At 43.7% G+C, this 11,600-nt stretch overlaps 1 pseudogene across 1 annotated transcript; it reads right to left on the bottom strand.

The window, feature by feature from the left end:
- Positions 1-7,190: 7,190 nt before the first annotated feature.
- Positions 7,191-8,173, bottom strand: LOC112606508 (annotated as a pseudogene). Its single transcript, XR_003115643.1, has one exon. The product of XR_003115643.1 is annotated as a tricarboxylate transport protein, mitochondrial pseudogene (transcript).
- Between the last annotated feature and the right edge of the window lie 3,427 nt (positions 8,174-11,600).

Genomic DNA, 11,600 nt, shown 5'->3' with positions numbered 1-11,600 from the left:
ACTCTGCTTGCCCCTGGAGGTCCCTGACCTATGTTGTATCCTACAGGGCCGAGTGCACACTTCCCATAGCTCAGTCAAAAGCGCCCATCCAATTCTGCCAGCAAAGGCGTGCTCCTTCTTGGTGCTCTCTGCTACCAGGTATTTCAGCACCTTCTCCATGCTCACAGAGGACCTGTCCACTGCTCCCCATGTTTCCACCAGGGCCCATCCCAGCAGCACTGCTGCCACTGGGTGCCATAACATGTTGGGGCCACATGACTCCTTACCCTGGATCATCAGGGGCTGAGGGCTCATTCTCCTCAGAATCCTGCCGACTATGACAATTATCAGGTTCCAACTCAGGCTGGGGTCTGAAGGGAGCTGGTGGATGGGTGGCAGGTAGCTGAAAGAACACTTGAGGGACCATAGGCAGTTGGGACATGACTTTATTCTCTCCCCCTCTACTACAGAGTCAGTAGTGCAGTTATATTTGTCACAGGGAACCGTGGCTTAAAGCCAGATATAAGCTCACACAAACAGGTTACATTAAATGGCTACATAAATGTGATTACATAGGACATGGGATTGTGTGCCTCTGCTCCAAACCTGCTGTGTCATGCTGTTTCAGATGTCTGCCTTGGCCTACTCCTGATTGAAGCACAGCCATTTTCTTTTTCTTTTTTTTTTTTTTTCCAGTTTTAGAATTTATTGACACTATTAAATGACCACTTAATAATAAACCAACGGGCTTTTTATTACCAATATTAAAATTAGCATGTAGTAGCTCCTACTTTATTTATCTTTTTTTTGTTATTATACTTTAAGTTCTGGGATACATGTGCAGAACATGCATGTTTCTTACATAGGTATACACGTGCCATGCTGGTTTGCTGCACCCATCAACCCATCATCTACATTAGGTATTTCTCCTAATGCTATCCCTCCGCTAACCCCCACCCCCGACAGGCCCTGGTGAGTGATGCTCCCCTCCCTATGTCCATGTGTTCTCATTGTTCAGTTTCCACTTACGAGTGAGAACATGCAGTGTTTGGTTTTCTGTTCCTGTGTTAGTTTGCCGAGAATGATGGTTTTCAGCTTCATCCATGTCCCTGCAAAGGACATGAACTCATCCTTTCTTATGCCTGCATAGTATTCCATGGTGTATATGTGCCACATTTTCTTTATCCAGTCTATCATTGATGGGCATTTGGATTGGTTCCAAGTCTTTGCTATTGTGAATAGTGCTGCAATGAACATACATGTGCATATGTCTTTATAGTAGAATGATTTATAATCCTTTGGGTATATACCTAGTAATGGGATTGCTGGGTCAAATGGTATTTCTGGTTCTAGATCCTTGAGGAATCACCACACTGTCTTCCACAATGGTCGAACTAATTTACACCCCCACCAACAGTGTAAAAGTGAAAGTGTTCCTATTTCTCCACATCCTCTCCAGCATCTGTTGTTTCCTGACTTTTTAATGATTGCCATTCTAACTGGCATGAAATGGTACCTAAGTGTGGTTTTGATTTGCATTTCTCTAATGACCAGTGATGATGAGCCTTTTTTCATGTTTGTTGGCTGGAGAAATGTCTTCTTTTGAGAATTGTCTCTTCATATCTTTCACCCACTTTTTGATGGGGTTCTTTGTTTTTTTCTTGTAAATTTGTTTAAGTTCCTTGTAGATTCTGGATATTAGCCTTTTGTCAGACGGATAGATTGCAAAAATTTTCTCCCATTCTGTAGGTTGCCTGTTCACTCTGATGATAGTTTCTTTTGCTGTGCAGAAGCTCTTTAGTTTAATTAAATGCCATTTGTCAATTTTGGCTTTTGTTGCCATTGCTTTTGGTGTTTTAGTCATGAAGTCTTTGCCCATGCCTATGTCCTGAATGGTATTATATGTGTTTCCTTCTAGGGTTTTTATGATTTTAGGTCTTACATTTAAATCTTTAATCCATCTTGAGTAAATTTTTGTATAAGGTGTAAGGAAGGGATTCAGTTTCAGTGTCCTGCATATGGCCAGACAGTTTTCCCAACACCATTTATTAAATAGGGAATCCTTTCCCCCATTGCTAGTTTTTGTCAGGTTTGTCAAAGATCAAATGGTTGTAGATGTGTGACGTTATTTCTGAAGTCTCTGTTCTGTTCTATTGGTCTATATATCTGTTTTGGTACCAGTACCATGTTGTTTTGGTTAGTGTAGCCTTGCAGTATAGTTAGAAATCAGGTAGCGTAATGCCTCCAACTTTGTTCTTTTTGCTTAGGATTGTCTTGGCTATATGGGCTCTTTTTTAGTTCCATATGAAATTTAAAGTAGTTTTTTCTAATTCTGTGAAGAAAGTCAATGGTAGCTTGATGGAGATAACACTGAATCTATGAATTACTTCGGGCAATATGACCATTTTCATGATATTGGTTCTTCCTATCCATGAAAATGGAATGTTTTCCCATTTTTGTGTGTCCTCTCTTAATTCCTTGAGCAGTGGTTTGTAGTTTCCCTTGAAAAATCCTTCACATCCCTTGTAAGTTGTATTCCTAGGTATTTTATTCTCTTTGTAGCAATTGTGAATGGGAATTCACTCATGATTTGGCTCTCTATTATTGGTGTACAAGAATGCTTGTGATTTTTGCACATTGATTTTGTATCCTGAGACTTTGCTGAAGTTGCTTATCAGCTTAAGGAGATTTTGGGCTGAGACAATGGAGTTTCTAAATGTACAATCATGTCATCTGCAAACAGAGACAATTTGACTTCCTCTCTTCCTATTTGAATACACTTTATTTCTTTCTCTTGCCTAATTGCCCTTGCAGAACTTCAATATTATGTTGAATAGGAGTGGTGAGAGAGGGTATCCTTGTCTTGGAAGCACAGGCGTTTTCCTTATATAGTCACTTGATATTTTCTTCTGACTCAGATTGTGCACTGAAAAACGGCCACAACTAACAAATTAGGTGGGATTCTTACCATGTTATGACTGACTTGCTTTAATCTCATGATCCAAACTCTCCAAGTGTGAGAGAAAAAATCAATTTCTGTTGACCTGCTGAAATCAGAGTTGCCACATAGGCTGTTTTTGTTGGTTACTAGAAGCTGTTTGATTTGCCCCAGTTTGATTTGTCCCAGTGGAAAGTAATTTTTTTTTTTCTGAGAAAAATAGAGATAAATTTTATCTATAACAAGTTTACCATTCTTTAAAAAATGGCAACTTCACTCCATTTTGAAGTGTAAGATCCACCCGTCAAATACACAAACCTTAAGAGTACTGCTTGATGAATGTTTACAAAGTGAGCACACCCAGGTTAATTACCACTGAGATCAAGATAACCAGAAAAGCCCTTCATGTCTCATCCTAGTCATTACCCGCCACAAAGATAGCCACTGTTTTGACTTCTGTCATCATAGATTTGTTGCTTGTCTTCTTTTTGAGCTTTATTAAATTGAATCATACTGTATGTCTGCCTTCTTTCAATATTACATCTGTAAGATTCACTTATATATTATAGCTACACGTGTCAGTAGTTTATTCTTCTTCATGTGGTGTTATATTCCATAGTGTGATTAAGCACAATTTACTTTTTGTTGTTGTTGTTGAGTGCTTAGTAGTGGGAATAGCACAATTGACTTACAGGTTCTATTACTGATAGTCATTGGGGTTGTTTCCAGTTTTTAGCTATTATTATTACAGCTGCTGGGAACAGTCTTACACATGTCTTCTGGTGAACATAAGCATTCATTTCAGTTGGATATAAAGCCCAAAGTGGAATTGCTGTATCATGTAGTATATATATATATGTGTATATACATGTTCAGGTTTAATACATACTGGCAAAACATATTTCAGTGTTCATTCCCAGTTACATTCTCGCCACCAATTATATGAAAGTTTGAGGTGCTCTGTATTCTTGTTGATGTTTAGTTTCTTCAACATTTTCCTTTCTTTTTTAATTTTTACTTTTTTTTGGGACAAAGTCTTGCTCTGTCACCCAGGCTGGAGTGCAATGTCATGATCACAGCTCGCTGCAGCCTCAACCTCCAGGACTCAAGCAGTCCTCTCACCTCAGCCTCCCAAGTGGCTGGAACCACAGGCACATGCCATCAAGGCCTGGCTAACTTTTTAATTTTAATTTTTGTAGAGATGGGGTCTCACTGTGTTTCCCAGGATGGTCTCAAACTCCTAGGCTCAAGCAATCGTCCCACCTCAGCCCCCCAAAGTGTTGGGATTACAGGTGTGAGCCACTGCTCCTGGTCTATTTTTACTTTTTTAGAGACAGGGTCCCCCTCTGTCACCCAGGCTGGGGTATAGTTGCATGATCATAAGTTACTGTAACCTCAAACTCCTGGGCTCAAGCTATCTTCTGCCCCAGCCTCCTAAGTAGCTAAAACAAACGACAGGTATGCACCACCACACCCAGCTAATGTTTACATTTTTGTAGAGATGGGGTTTCACTACATTGCCCAGGCTGGTTTTGAACTGAAACTGCCTTTGCAAAGATTATGACAGTGAGAGAAGTCTATCATGGTTGACTTCATCCTGCTTCTAGACTCACAGGCAGGCTGGCCTTGCTTATTCCTCAGCATAGGCCAAGCTAACAATGGGAGAAATTTAGTTTATAGTTTAGCATTGAAGCAAAAATAATGACAGTCCTCCGTAAAACTCATCCCCTCTTTGTTCTGGGACTGAAACCAGCTTTGTAAGACCAATGAAAAGTCACAAGATTAGGGTTATGAGAGGAGACTGAATTCTACTAAAATGTAGGTGTAAAGATAACTAACCATTGTTCCCTAGATTGCTTTTCTATAATCCCTTACTGCTCAGGAGTCATGTGGCCAGAGGTCACAAGATTTGTGACTTCTCCAATCGCTCCTATAGAAAACATCACTATTGTAGAACCTAAGATGGGTCTTTTGAGATGTTTTCAGACTTTTGCACTCTGGCTACTGACTGACTCCACATGGACCTGTGGCTCATGACTCTTGTGGCCCCCACGCAGAGGCTGACACAGCACACAAGGACTGGTTTCTACATTTCTACAATGTAATCTCTAACCAATCAGCAGCACTCATACCCTAGCCCCCTGCCCACCAAATTATCTAAAAAAACCCTAGCCTCTGAGTTATCTGGGAAGCTGATTTGAGTAATAAAGTCCATCTTCTGCTTGGCTAGCCCTGCATTAATTAAACTCTTTTCTTTCTTTCTTTCCTTTTTTTTTTTTAAGACAGAGTCTTGCTCTGTTGCCCAGGTTGGAGTGTAATGGTGTGATCTCAGCTCACCACAACCTCTGCCTCCCGGATTCAAGAGATTCTCCTGCCTCAGCCTCCCATGTAGCTGGGACTACAGGCATGTGCCACCATGCCTGGCTAGTTTTTGTATTTTTAGTAAAGACAGGGTTTTACCATGTTGGCCCGGCTGGTCTCAAACTCCTGACCTCAGGTGATCCGCCCACCTTGGCCTCCCAAAGTGCTGGGATTACAGGCGTGAGCCACCATGCCCGGCCTAATTAAACTCTTTAAAACCCTGCTGTTCTCAGTGTGTTGGGCTTTCTGGGCAGCAGGTAAGATGAACCCATCAGGCACTACATTAGGGTTTATCAGAACCAACTTTGGGTTTGTTGATTTTCTCCTGTGTACGTCAGCTTTCTCTTTAATTGGTTTCTGCTTGTGGTGTTATGATATATAGTTTCCATCTGTAATTCCTGGTTCATCATTCCCATATCCATTGTTGTTTTTTTTTCTTTTTTTAAAAATTACCTGTTCTAGGAACACCTTGTTACAATCTTTTGTTGTTATAATGTTGGATGTGTTAGACCCAACCAGCAGGCCTCAGTAAACAGAATATCTCTTCTGTCTTCCTTTCACTTGCCCCAAGGCAGGACTCTAATGTTTCCCCGCCACTCTGATTTTGGGGTTTAAGGGGGGCAGTCTTGGGGACTGAGCCCCCTCAACCTGTGGGTTCTGACACCATCTCCAGGTTGATCGTGTTGGAACTGAATTGGAGAACACCCAGCTGGTGTCTACTGCTTGGCATGTGGCAAAAAAACCCACATTTGAGCACAGAAGTCTTCTGTATTATTGACTATTTTTGTTTTGGGTAAAAAAATATAAAATTTTTAAAACAAGGTCCTCTGTGTTGATTGTTGTGGTGGGAAAGTAAAGGAAAAACACAGTTTGAGACAGTTTTTCCTGAAACAGTGTTCTCATCTGTATTTTCTTACCTTTACTTTGAATTTATTTTTTTCCCTTGATCCTGTGAAAGGAAAATATCTTGGGCCCCCAAAATCACAAACCTAAAGGGAAAAGTCAAGCTGTGAACTGCTTAGGGCAAACCTGCCTCCCATTCTATTCAGTCATCCCTCTACTCACTGAGATAAATGGGTATCTGATTGCCTCCTTCGGAGAGGCTAATCAGAAACTCAAAAGAATGCAACCTTTTGTCTCTTATCTACCTATGACCTGGAAGCCCCCTCCCTGCTTCCAGTTGTCCCACCTTTCCAGACGGAACCATTGTTCATCTTACATATGTTGATTGATGTCTCATGTCTCCCTAAAATATATGAAACCAAACTGCCCTGACCACCTTGGGCACATGTGGTCAGGACTTCCTGAGGCTGTGTCATGGGTGTGCGTACTCAACCTTGGCAAAATATCTTTTTTAAAAAATTCTGCCTTGGCACAGTGGTCCTGAGAGTGGTGGGTGCCACCCTGTCCTGGGTGGAGGGAGGGCCTAAGGGCCAGTTAAGGCCAAAGGCGGGAGCCGGGGGGTGTAGCAGACCCTGGAATGCAGAGAAGCCAGGGGCAGGCCCAGAGGCAGCAGTGATAGGCCCGTGGAGGGTGAAAAGCACCGGACTGGGACCCAGGCCACAGGGCACCCCAGGAGGCGGGGCACCGGGTCACATGACACAGAACCTGAAACACAGGCACAGGCTCACAGTAAGCACATGGACAAGCAGGCACAGGTTCACAGGCCAGATGCATACCAAGCATGGCTGAGCCAGACACTGGGATACAGTGGTGGTGTTACACACAGACCACAGGGGAGACACGGCACTATGGGACACATGGACTTGATGGCCACAATGCACAGACCAGGTCACAGAGCTCGAGGGATGTAGGAAGGAGCCTTTTGGCACTACTGCACTGGAATCATGTGAGACAAGGGTGGTGGGGCCTCTGGAGGTGCCTGGGGCGGTCCCCTGTGGCCCCACTGGGCTTAGTCCGTCTTCCACACTTCGTTGAGCAGCTTCACCACCTCATCATAGATGATAAACACTATGGCCACAACCAGGCTGACCTGCCCCGGAGCGGGACAATGCCCTTGTAGAATCCTTGAGCTCCTCCTTTCTCAGGATCTGCCAGAGGCAGTCCATCGAGTTCCGGTATTTGTGCGCCTCCAGGCCCTACCTGCGGGTCTTAATCACGTCCAGAGGAGTGTTTCCAAAGACGCTGGCTGTGCACACCATGGCTCCGAAGACCCCAGTGATCAGCACGTTCATAGGCTTGTTGGGGTTGTCCCCTCCGTACCAACTGTGCAGGGAATGTCATGACGAAGAAGCAGATGGCCTGATTCCAGCCCTGCTTCAGCACCGTGACTGTGAGGCCCTGATACAGCCCCTTCAGTCCTTGTTACCGCACAATCTTCCTAACCCGCGGAAGAATCCTCTGTACTGGGGGTTTAGGTAGGTGTGGCGGCTGAACTTCACCTTGATGGTCTTCATGGGGCACATGATCACCACGGCCTCAGCCACTCCAGCGCCCAGGCAGCACAGCAGCCCGCGCGTGCTGTCCAGCGTCCCTGGGAAACCCGCATGTGGTTGCTGAGGAACCAGAACATTCCGAACCTGGCGGTCGCCTTGGGGATGGAGCCGTAGAGCAGGGAGCTGAGGCCGCGTACAGGCCCAGGACGCCATGGTTGCAGACACTCGGCCACACCGGTCCGGGATGCTCTGGTACCGCAGCGGGTGCGAGCGCTAGTCCAGCTGCCCTGCGTGTTCACATACTGGGTGGGGAAGGTGATGTAGATCTCGATGCCGCCCGCCAGGCCGCCTGCCAGGATCGTCTTCCCCAGGATCGTCAGCTTGACCTTGCCAGACGCGGGCGCGGCGGCCGCCAGAGCGCGTGGGGTTCGAGGCGCGGCCATGGCGGGCAGGAGGCTGCGCGCAGTGGCGGCCTCGGGTCCGAGACTTTTGAACTCCGCCCTCGAAATGAACTTTCTAAATTCACTGAGACCTGCCTGAAATTTTCGAAGTTCACAATCCTTAAGGTAACAGCTTAAGATTTTTCAGCCTTTCTCTTTCAATACATGAATTTAAAGTTACATATTTATCTTTAAATCCCTATTCGGGGATTCAACTTCTTCCGGGGTTAGTCTTGGGAGAGTGTATGTGTCCAGGAATTTATCCATTTCTTCTAGATTTTCTAGTGTATTTGCACAGAGGTGTTTATAGTACTTTCTGATGGTAGTTTGCATTTCTGTGGGATCAGAGGTGATATCCGCTTTATCGTTTTTTATTGTGTCTATTTGATTCTTCTCTCTTTTCTTTTTTATTAGTCTGGCTAGCAGTCTATTTTGTTAACCTTTTCAAAAAACCGGCTCCTGGATTAATTTTTTTTTCTTTTTTTTTTTTTTTTTTTGCCGTGGAGTCTTGCTTTGCGGCAAGTCTGGAGTGCAGTGGTATGATCTCAGCTCACTGCAACCTCCGCCTCCCTGGTTCAAACCATTCTCCTGCCTCAGCATCCTGAGTAGCTGGGACGACAGGCACATGCCACCACGCCCAGCTAATTTTTATATTTTGAAGGGTTTTTCGTGTCTTTATCTCCTTCAGTTCTGCTCTGATCTTAGTTGTTTCTTGTCTTCTGTTAGCTTTTAAATGTGTTTGTTCTTGCTTCTCTAGTTCTTTTAATTGTGATGTTACGTTGTCGATTTTAGATCTTTCCCACTTTCTCCTGTGGGCATCTGGTGCTATAAATTTCCCTCTAAACACTGCTGTAGCTGTGTCCCAGAGCTTCTGGCACATTGTGTCTTTGTTCTCATTGGTTTCAAGTAACTTATTTATTTCTGGCTTAATTTCGTTATCAGTAGTCAATCAGGAGCAGGTTGTTCAGTTTCCATGTAGTTGTGTGATTTTGAGTGAGTTTCTTAATCCTGAGTTCTAATTTGATTGCACTGTGGTCTGAAAGACTGCTTGTTATGATTTCCGTTCTTTTGCATTTGCTGAGGAGTGTTTTACTTCCAATTATGTGGTCAACTTTAGAATAAGTGCGATGTGGTGCTGAGAAGAATGTGTATTCTGTTGATTTCGGGTGGAGAGTACCGTAGCTGTCCATTAGGTCCACTTTGTCCAGAGTTGAGTTCAAGTCCTGAATATCTTTCTTAATTTTCTGTCTGGTTGATCTGTCTAATATTGACAGTGGGATGTTAAAGTCTCCCGCTGTTATTGTGTGATAGTCTAAGTCTCTTCATAGGTCTCTAAGAACTTGCTTTATGAATCTGGGTATTTCTGTATTGGGTGCATATATATTTAGAATAGTTAGCTCTTGTTGCATGATCCCTTTACCATTATGTAATGCCCTTCTTTGTCTTTTTTGATCTTTGTAGGTTTAAAGTCTATTTTATCAGAGACTAGGATTGCAACCCCTGTTTTTTTTTTGTTTTTGTTTTTGTTTTTTGCTTGGTAAATATTCCTCTATCCCTTTATTTTGAGCCTATGTGTATCTTTGCACGTGAGATGGGTTTCCTGAATACAGCACACTGATGGATCTTGCCTTTTTATCCAATTTACTAGTCTGTGTCTTTTAATTGGGTCATTTAGCCCATTTACATTAAGATTAATATTGTTATGTTTAATCCTGTTATTATGATGCTAGCTGGTTATTTTGCCCATTAGTTGATGCAGTTTCTTCATAGTGTCAATCGTCTTTACAATTTGGTATGTTTTTGCAGTGGCTGGTACCGGTTTTTCCTTTCCATATTTAGTACTTCCTTCAGGAGCTCCTGTAAGGCAGGCCTGGTAGTGACAGAATCTCTCAGCATTTGCTTGTCTGTAAAGGGTTTTATTTCTCCTTTGCTTATGAAGCTTAGCTTGCCTGGATATGAAATTCTGGGTTGAAAATTCTTTTCTTTAAGAATGTCAAATATTGACCCTCACTCTCTTCTGGCTTTGTAGGGTTTCTGCAGAGAGATCTGCTGTCAGTCTGATGAGCTTTCTTTTGTGGGCAACCTGACCTTTCTCTCTGGCTGCCAGTAACAATTTTTTCTTCATTTCAACCTTGGTGAATCTGATGATTATATGTCTTGGGGTTGCTTTTCTCGAGGAGTATCTTTGTGGTGTTCTCTGTATTTCCTGAATTTGAATGTTGGCCTGTCTTGTTAGGTTGGGGAAGTTCTCCTGATGAGTGTTTTCCAACTTGGTTCCATTCTCCCCATCATTTTCATATAGTTCCATATTTCTTGGAGCCTTTGTTCATTCCTTTTCATTCTTTTTTTCTCTAATCTTGTCTTCTTGCTGTATTTCATTAAGTTGATCTTCAATCTCTGATATTTTTTCTGCTTGATTGATTCTGCTATTGATACATGTGTATGCTTCACAAAGTTCTCGTGCTGTGGTTTTCAGCTCCGTTAGGTCATTTATGTTCTTCTCTAAACTGGTTATTCTAGTTAGCAATTCTTCTAACCTTTTTTCAAGGTTCTTAGCTTCCTTGCATTGGGTTAGAACGTGCTCCTTTAGCTCAAAGGAGTTTGTTATTACCCACCTTCTGAAGCCTACTTCTGTCAATTCATCAAACTCATTCTCTGTCCAGTTTTGTTCCCTTGCTGGCGAGGAGTTGTGATCCTTTGGAAGAGAAGAGGCATTACGATTTTTGGAATTTTCAGCCTTTTCATGCTGATTTTCCTCATCTTCGTGGATTTATCTACCTTTGGTCTTTGATGTAGGTGACCTTCAGATGGGGTTTTTGTGTGGAGGTCCTTTTAGTTGATGTTGATGCTATTCCTTTCTGTTTGTTAGTTTTCCTTCTACCAGTCAGGCCCCTCTGCTGCAGGTCTGCTGGAGTTTGCTGGAGGTCCACTCCAGACCCTGTTTGCCTGGGTATCACCAGTGGAGGCTGAAGAACAGCAAAGATTGCTGCCTCTTTCTTCCTCTGGACGCTTCATCCCAGAGAGGCATCTGCCAGATGCCAGTTGGAGCTCTTCTCTATGAGGTGTCTGTTGATTCCTGAAGCTGTGCCCAATGTCGCCCCTTCTCCCAGGTGCTCTGTTACAGGGAGATGGGACTTTTTTCTCTAAGCCCTTGACTGGGGCTGCTGCCTTTCTTTCAGAGATGCCCTGCCCAGAGAGAAGGAATCTAGACTGGCAGTCTGGCTACAGCGGCTTTGCCGAGCTGTGGTGGGCTCTGCCTACTTCGAACTTCCCAGTGGCTTTGTTTACACCGTGAGGGGAAAACTGCCTATTCAAGCCTCAGTAATGGCGGATGCTCCTCCCCTCACCAAGCTCGAGCGTCCCAGGTTGACTTCAGACTGCTGTGCTGGCAGCAAGAATTTTAAGCCAGTCGATCTTAGCTTGCTGGGCTCTGTGGGGATGGGATCTGCTGAGCTAGACCACTTGTCTCCCTGGCTTCAGCCCCCT

The sequence above is a fragment of the Theropithecus gelada genome, chromosome 14 (assembly GCF_003255815.1).
Source record: "Theropithecus gelada isolate Dixy chromosome 14, Tgel_1.0, whole genome shotgun sequence".
Taxonomy (NCBI): domain Eukaryota; kingdom Metazoa; phylum Chordata; class Mammalia; order Primates; family Cercopithecidae; genus Theropithecus; species Theropithecus gelada.
Note: the sequence above shows the minus strand (reverse complement) of the source record. Positions and strands in the feature narration are given on the sequence as shown.